The sequence below is a fragment of the Oncorhynchus gorbuscha genome, unplaced genomic scaffold (assembly GCF_021184085.1).
Source record: "Oncorhynchus gorbuscha isolate QuinsamMale2020 ecotype Even-year unplaced genomic scaffold, OgorEven_v1.0 Un_scaffold_428, whole genome shotgun sequence".
In the NCBI taxonomy this organism is placed as follows: domain Eukaryota; kingdom Metazoa; phylum Chordata; class Actinopteri; order Salmoniformes; family Salmonidae; genus Oncorhynchus; species Oncorhynchus gorbuscha.
In genome coordinates this window covers 700,018-709,148 of record NW_025745273.1, presented here as the reverse complement: position 1 = coordinate 709,148, position 9,131 = coordinate 700,018, and positions in this window count along the sequence as shown.

Below are 9,131 nucleotides of genomic sequence, written 5' to 3'. Positions count from 1 at the left end.
CTCCGGCATATAATGTACGGATCCATCCTATGATCTTCTCCCCAAATCCTAATCTACCTAACACCCTGAATAGAAAAGATCTATTCACGCGATCAAAGGCTTTCGCCTGATCTAGCGCTGCTACCATTAAAGGCAGCCCTCTATCTTCAACCCAAGCGATGGAGTCCCTGATCAACTGTAGGTTCCATCGAATAGAGCGGCCCTCTACTCCGCACGTCTGATCCTCGTGGACGATGTAGGGAAGGGCTGTGCGCAACCGATCCGCCAAGACCTTTGCAAGTAGCTTGTAATCTACGCACAGCATGGTCAACGGCCACCAGTTGCCAAGGTCAGTTACTTGCCCCTTCTTATAAAGAAGTGACAGCACACCAACAGCCATTGATCCCCCGGGACCCCCGTCTCAAGGATGGTCTTCAAGACTTTGAGGACCACTGGTCCAAGTATACCCCAAAACTTGAGGTAAAACTCAGCCAGCAGCCCATCCATCCCAGGCACCTTCCCCTTTCCCATCCTCCTAAGAGCGCTCTCAACCTCTTCTAGTGAGATCTGGGCCTCCATCACGTCTCCAATGTCCTCCGGCAACCGCCGGGACAAGTGTTCTAAAAACACATTTACCTGCTCTACATCTATTTCCCTTTCCTTAAATAAACCTCGGAAATGATCAGTTGTCACCCTGACCATCTCCTCTGGTTTACTTACTACACTCCCATTTTCTTCCCTAACGCCATGCATTACCTTCCTACTCTGTCTGGCCCTAACCGACTTAAAGAACATAGCGGAACAAGTCTCATTATGTTCTAGAAAGCCACTATGCGCACGCTCCAGGAAAGCTCGAGCCTTCCGCTCCTGCAGCTCCCTGAGCTGCGCCTTTAATGCAGCAGATCTCTCCCAGTCAATCGACCCTCCGAGGTTGCCTGCCCCGTACTCGAGTTCGATTAACCTTTGGATATGATCCACCTCCCTCCTTTCCTCCCTTTTTTTCCTCTTACAATATCCTATTATAAAAGCCCTAATCCTCACCTTAACTAAATCCCACCACTCTAACTCGCACATAGACCGGAGGGGTCAAGCCTCCGAAAGAAACAAAAAAATGTGTCAACGAAAGCCTGCTCCTCCAGTATATCCCGATCTAACCCAAAGAGCTCCCCCTCCTCTTCCCTTTCTTCTTTGGTGAAGGAGCTAGCGGGGAGACACCACCTCCCTTCCCCGCTAGCTCCTCCACCATTTCCCTTAGCTCTTCCACTGATGTTACGGATACAGTTATCCTGTGTGTGTGTGTATCCTGTGTGTGTGTTTCTTTTCTCTCCTTCTCCCCTCACAGGTGAAAATCATCACTCCCCTATCAGTCAACAATCAATCATCAATCAGAAGACACACCTCCTCCTATTTCCTAACCTATCACAGTTCCTTCCCCATGGTTTAAAAACCCCATCATTTGTTTGTTCTAGAGCTCAATCTCTCTGTAAATGCCATGTCTGTAGGTCTCTGTGTTTCACTCTCGCTTTGTGTCTTAACCTCTCTTTTGTTTAAGCACCTCATAGCACTTTGTCATCACCTGTGAGTAATTGTTTTTGGTTATGTTGTTTGTTTGTTGCTGGTGGGAAAAGGGGGAAACCAAGACAAATCGCCCATGGGCATATACTACCCGTAGGTGAACTTTGTTAAATACACTAGTTAGAACTGGGCGGACCACCCACTGTATTTTTGGTTAGTTAGTTAGCTGTTGTTAAAGTAGGCTAGTCTATCTTAGGGGTGTTTTTGAATACTTATTGTTTCTTTCCTTGGGTCCAGCTCAGCCCCTTTTCCTGCTCCCCCCATTACCGTGTGTTTATAAATAAACCTGGAGTTTGATGGTAGATTTCTGTTGTCGTGGTTATTTTGTTCACACTTTTACTTTGTCACAATAATCATTTGCATGAGTTATGTTACGGGTCTCATTACCATCCCCCCTAGACTGTCGGGCCAAAAGGGATTCGTAACACACGAGGAAGCTCGACAGGCTGTCCCCCCACTCCATCTTCTTTTCCTTCTCTTCCCGTTTCCTCTCCTCCCTCCGTTCCCGCCACCGTTCCCTCCTCCACTCCTTCTCGCACCACTGTCTCCTTCTCCCTCTTCTCCGCTTCTTCACGTTCTTCCGCCTCCTTTTTCTTCTCTCCTTCTGTTCCATTCAATCCTTCTCCTCACCTCTTTCTTCTCACCTCTTCCTTCTTCCCATCCTCTTCCCGTGCCGTCTTTTCCCCTGTGCCATCCATGCAATCCGCACCCTTCTCCCCCCATCCCCCGCTCCCCCTCCAGCTGCAGACGCATATGACCTGTGACGAGCCGGGCAATCACGCCACAGGTGTACTTTCGAGCCACACCCGTGGCAAGCCTTGGGCACGTCACAATCCTTGGCCTCGTGCTCTCCCGACCCACAGAATCGACACTTCTTGGTGTTGCACGAGGCCAAAACGGAGGCTGACGGGCATAGAATAACGTCCCCCTATCAGCCCCCAGGGAGAACATCGCCGGGGGATGGAGGTAGCCATCCAAACTCCTCCCTGAGTAACACCTGGAACCCTCTCCTCCCGTTCCAGAAACCAAGGGAGTCCCTTGGGTACCTCACTGAAGAGACATTGTCCACGTACCTCCCCAGAAAGGCCCTCACTTCCTCATCCTTCACGTGCGGATTATACATGTTTACGGTGACCACCCTGAAGTTGTTTCTTGCCAGGCTGGTCACCGCGTAATGGCACAGGGGACCTTCTCCTTTCTCTTCCTTCACCTTCTTCATTACACCATCGTGTTGTTCTTCCAAATAAAAAGTCACATCAAACTCTTTTTCCATCGGGTTCCCCAGGAGACAGAGAACATCCTTCACCTTCAAGCTCAGCCACCCCAACAGGATATCCATGTTTTTTTCCGTCTTTTTGTATATATTGCAATATATTTCAACCTCTTATACCATTTCTAAATTAAATATACCTTCCGTCAACCCGCCTCACCCATTATGATACGGATGTGCTATTTTTTTAGACCTTGTATTTAGAACCTCCATCAGAAGCTAGCCATCAGAAGCTAACCAGCTAATTAGCTACTAGCTATTTAGACATTGTTAGCCACTGCTAGCGGCCTTTAGCTTTTTAGCTCAGACACCAGCCGCTTTTAGCCTGGATAATACCTACCAGTCTATACAGCCTGATATCAACCCTGAGCATATCGGACTGTTTTTCTCCACTACATCACCATATTCCTGCCGTAAGCTCTGGACCATTACACCGGATAATCGCAGCTAGCTAGCTTCCACCGAGTGGCTCAGCCCCGAAGCTAGCCTTGAGCCAGGCCCATCTCCCAGCCTGCACAGTGGCCCCTTTGATCACTCGGCTACACAGCTGATGCCTCCCAGACTCTTCACTAAGACTACTAGAAGCTATTACATCACCGGATTCCTGCCGTAAGCTCTGGACCTTTGCACTGGATGGTCTGCCGATGCAATTCCGTCCGATGTGCCCTCAAACGGCCTTTGCCAGATGTCGGTGACGCCCTTGTCCCGAAGCTAGCACCTGCTGGACTGTTCATTAATCACGGTACTCCATTTTGTTTATTTTGTTTATCTGTCGGCCCCAGCCTCGATCTCAGGCCCTGAGTGTAGTTAACTGACCCTCTCTGCCCATTCATAGCCATTTTACCTGTGTTCTTGTCTTACCCGTTGTTGTCTTAGCTAGTTCTCCCAATCAACACCTGTGATTGCTTTAAGCCGTGCTTTATGTCTCTCTAATGTCAATATGCCTTGTATACTGTTGTTTAGGGTAGATATCATTGTTTTATTTTACTGCGGAGCCCCTAGTCCCACTCAACATGCCTCAGAGAACTATTTTGTCCCACCTCCCATACATGCGGTGACTTCATTTATGTGTTTTGCCTGGTCTATGTTTTTTTGTATGTTTATAGGGCTGTTTCCTTTCTAGGTAGTTGGTATGTCTATGGTTGCCTAGATTGGTTCTCAATTAGAGGCAGCTGTCTATCGCTGTCTCTGATTGGGAACCATATTTAGGCTGCCATATTCTGTGGGTACTTTGTGGGTGGTTGTCTTCTGTCTTTGTGTCATTTTCACATTTGTTATTTTGTAGTGTTCTCATGTATGGTCTTTATTAAACATGTTGAAACCTAACCACGCTGCATTTTGGTCCTCTCCTTCAACGGAGGAAAAGCGCTACACCTCATCTATCTTCAGAGTTCGTTTTGTGAAGTGACCTTAGCTGGGATATGCTTAACACCCCGGCTGTCCTACAATCCAATGCCCTCAATCTCACACAAATTATCAAGGAACCCACCAGGTACAACCCTAAATCCGTAAACATGGGTTCGCTCCTAGATATTATCCTGACCACCTTGCCTTCCAAATGTTTTATTTTACCTTCATTTAACTAGGCAAGTTAGTTATGAACAAATTATTATTTTCAATGACGGCCTAGGAACAGTGGGTTAACTGCTTTGTTCAAATACACCTCTGCTGTTTCAATTAGGATGTCAGTGATCACTGGCTCATTGCCTTCATCCGTTATGGGTCCGCGGTCAAACGACCACCCCTCATCACTGTCAAACACTCCCTGAAACACTTCTGAAAGCAGGCCTTTCTAATCGACTTGGCCGGGGTATCCTGGAAGGATATTGACCTCATCCCGTCAGAGGATGCCAGGTTGTTCTTTAAAAGTAATTTCCTCACCACCTCAAATAAGCATGCCCCGTTCAAAAAATGTAGAACTAAGAACAGATATAGCCCTTGGTTCACTCCAGACCTGGCTGCCCTCGACCAGCACAGAAATATCCTGTGGCGTACTGCATGAGCATTGAATAGTCCCCGCGATCTGCAACTTTTCAGAGAAGTCAGGAACCAATACACACAGTTAGGAAAGCAAAGGCTAGCTTTTTCAAACAGAAATTTGCATCCTGTAGCTCTAATTCCAAAACGTTTTGGGACACTGTAAAGTCCATGGAGAATAAGAGCACCTCCTCCCAGCTGCCCACTGCACTGAGGGTAGGAAACACTGTCACCACCGATAACTCCAAGATAATCGAGAATTTCGACAAGCATTTCTCCACGGCTGGCCATAGTTTCCTCCTGGCTACCCCAACCCCGGCCAACAGCTCCCCACCCCCTCGGCTACTTTCCCCAGCTTCTCCTTCACCCAAATCCAGATAGCCGATGTTCTGAAAGAGTTGCAAAACCTGGACCCGTACAAATCAGCTGGGCTAGACATTCTGGACTGTCACATTCTGACCTTTATTTCCTGTGTTTTTGTATTTAGTTAGTATGGTCAGGGCGTGAGTTGGGTGGGCAGTCTATGTTTGTTTTTCTAGGTTTTGTGAATTTCTATGTTTCGGCCTTGTATGGTTCTCAATCAGAGGCAGGTGTCATTAGTTGTCTCTGATTGAGAATCATACTTAGGTAGCCTGGGTTTCACTGTGTGTTGGTGGGTGATTGTTTCTGTCTCTGTGATTGCACCAGATAGGACTGTTTTAGGTTTTCTCACATTTGTTGTTTTTGTTAGTTATCTCATGTGTAGTGTCTTTATATATTAAAGAACATGAATAACCACCATGCTGCTTTTTGGTCCGCTTCTCTTTCACCAGAAAACCCTTACAGAATCACCAAGCGGCGTGGTAAACAGAAGCAGCAGGAGAAGCAACAGAGGCAGCAGCAACAGCAGCAGGAGCAGCAGCAGCAAAGGCAGCAGCAGGAGAAGCAACAGAGGCAGCAGCAACAGCAGCAGGAGCAGCAGCAGCAAAGGCAGCAGCAGGAGAAGCAACAGAGGCAGCAGCAACAGCAGCAGGAGCAGCAGCAGCAGCAGCAGTGGGAGAGGCTGCACTATTTGGATAAATGGACTTGGGAGGAGATCCTTGACGGGAAAGGACCCTGGGCAGAGCCAGGGGAATATTGCCGCCCCAAAGCCGAGCTGGAGGCAGCGAAGGCAGAGAGGCGGCATTATGAGGAGCTAGCACGGCAGAGCGGCTGGAAGCCCGAGACTCACCCCCAAAATTTTCTTGGGGGAGGCACAGGGAGAGTGTGGCAGAGTCAGGAGCCAGACCTGAGCCAACTCCCCCTGTTTACCGAAAGGAGCCATGGATGTTATCCGAGCTGTCGGCGAAGCTGAGGGCTGAGTCTGAGAGGGTCGAGGAGTTATTGGACAGAATAGAGGAGAGTGAACGGATGGGAGATGAGGAGACACTCGAGGAGGTGTTAATAGAATTGGGGGAGTGCGAAGAGAGAGAGCAATTGATTTGGCTTAGTATGCAAGGCATTCGCCCTGAGGTGTGTGTCCCCAGCCCGGTACCACCAGTGGAGGCACCCCGCACCAGGCTGTCTCTCCGTCCCATCAACACAGGTGTTCCCGCCTGTCCGGCGCCGCTGCCGGAGCATCCCGCCTGTCCGGCGCCGCTGCCGGAGCGTCCCGCCTGTCCGGCGCCGTTGCCTCCTGTGGCAGCTCCACCCACCAGGCTGTCTCTCTGTCTCCTCCCTGCAGGTGCTCCCGCCTGTCTGGCGCCGCTGCCGGAGCGTCCCGCCTGTCCGGCGCCGCTGCCGGAGCGTCCCGCCTGTCCGGCGCCGCTGCCGGAGCGTCCCGCCTGTCCGGCGCCGCTGCCGGAGCGTCCCGCCTGTCCGGCGCCGCTGCCGGAGCCTCCCGCCTGTCCGGCGCCGCTGCAGGAGCCTCCCGCCTGTCCGGCGCCACTGCCGGAGCCTCCCGCCTGTCCGGCGCCGCTGCCGGAGCCCCTCAGCCCAGGGGCGCCAGAGCCCCTCAGCCCAGGGGCGCCAGAGCCCCTGCCCCTCTGTCCCAAGCCCCTGCCCCTCTGTCCCGAGCTGCCCCTCTGTCCAGTGGGGTCATTGAGAGGGGTTGCCATGGTGAGAAAGCCACGGAGGCGGACAATAAGGTGGACTAAGACAATGGTGAAGTGGGGTCCGCGTCCCGCGCCAGAAACGCCACCGCGGACAGACGCCCACCCAGACCCTGCCCTATAGGTCAAGGTTTTGCGGCCGGAGTCCGCACCTTTGGGGGGGGGGGGGTACTGTCACGTTCTGACCTTTATTTCCTGTGTTTTTGTATTTAGTTAGTATGGTCAGGGCGTGAGTTGGGTGGGCAGTCTATGTTTGTTGTTCTAGGTTTTGGGAATTTCTATGTTTCGGCCTTGTATGGTTCTCAATCAGAGGCAGGTGTCATTAGTTGTCTCTGATTGAGAATCATACTTAGGTAGCCTGGGTTTCACTGTGTTGGTGGGTGATTGTTTCTGTCTCTGTGATTGCACCAGATAGGACTGTTTTAGGTTTTCTCACGTTTGTTGTTTTTGTTAGTTATCTCATGTGTAGTTTCTTTATATATTAAAGAACATGAATAACCACCATGCTGCTTTTTGGTCCGCTTCTCTTTCACCAGAAAACCCTTACATGGACCCTCTCTTTCTAAAATGATCTGCTACCATTGTGGCAACCCTTACTACTAGTCTGTTTAACCTCTCTTTAGTATTGTCTGAGATTCCTAAAGATTGGAACACTTCTGCGGTCATCCCCCTCTTCAAAGGGTGTGACACTCTAGACCCAAACTGTTACAGACCTATATCCATCCTGCCTTGCCTTTCTAAAGTCTTCGACAGCCAAGTTAACAAACAGATCACTGACCATTTTGAATCCCACCGTACCTTCTCTGCTGTGCAATCCCGTTTCCGAGCTGGTCACGGGTGCACCTCAGCCTCGCTTAAGTTACCAAAAATATAACCGCCATCGATAAAAGACAGTACTGTGCAGCCGTCTTCATCAACCTGACCAAGGCTTTCGACTCGTGTCAATCACCGTATTCTTATCGGCAGACTTAACAGACTTGGTTTCTCAAATAACTGACTCGCATGGTTCACCAACTACTTCTCAGACAGAGTTCAGTGTGTCAAATCGGAGGGCCTGTTGTCCGGACCTTTGGCAGTCTCTATGGGGGTACCACAGGGTTCAATTCTCGGACTAGCTCTTTTCTCTGTACATACCAATGATGTTGCTCTTGCTGCGGGTGATTCCTTGTTCCACCTCTACACAGACCACACCATTCTGTATACATTACATTTAACATCATTTAACTATCCGGTGACTTCCGGTTTGGAGCGAATGGTCGCATCCCACTTCGCTCCTGCAGGTAGTATAACTTTTTCATTACATTTCATTATATTTCATTATAGCACAACGGTTTGATTTGTCTAATCTTAGCATTTTCTTCTCAGCTAGCTACATAGCCGTCTTTGTATCAAAGATAATTGCGTAATTATCGTATTTCGCCGTCCTAGCGTAGTCTTCACTAGCCAGCTAGCTAACGTCCACTGATTAGCTGCACTGGAAAAACTATTACACTCAACTGAACGACTTGATTAGTGTAGTGTTAGCTACATAGCTGTCTTTGCTGTCTTCGCATCTTCGTATCCAAGATAATTGTGTTGTTTAGGATTAGAGTGTGTAGTCTTAGTGATTATCTTAATTTACCGAGGTTAGCTAGCCAGCTATTTGTCATCCTTAACGCAGGAGACTCTGCTAGCTAGCCAACAGCTAGCCAACGCTAGCCAACGTCTACTGAATAGAACTCAACAACCCGGTCGCATTCACAGGTAGTATCACATTTTCATTTCATTACAGTACAACGGTTTGATTTGTTTGATCGTAGCTAGCTACATAGCTAGCTACATAGCCGTCTTTGTATCAAAGATAATTGTGTAGTCTAGAGCGATTTTCTAGGTTAGCTAGCCAGCTATTGTCGTTCTTTTAACGCAACGTAACGTAAACAACACTACTAGCTAGCCAGCTAGCCCCCGAATAGCAGCACTGCAGAAACTATTACACTCAACAGAACGACTTGATTAGTGTAGTGTCAACAACGCACCCACTGCCAGCTAGCCTACTTCAGCAGTACTGTATCATTTTTAATCATTTTAGTCAATAAGATTCTTGCTACGTAGCCTAACTTTCTGAACATTCGAGACGTGTAGTCCACTTGTCATTCCAATCTCCTTTGCATTAGCGTAGCCTCTTCTGTAGCCTGTCAACTATGTGTCTGTTTATCCCTGTTCTCTCCTCTCTGCACAGACCATACAAACGCTCCACACCGCGTGGCCGCGGCCACCCTAAT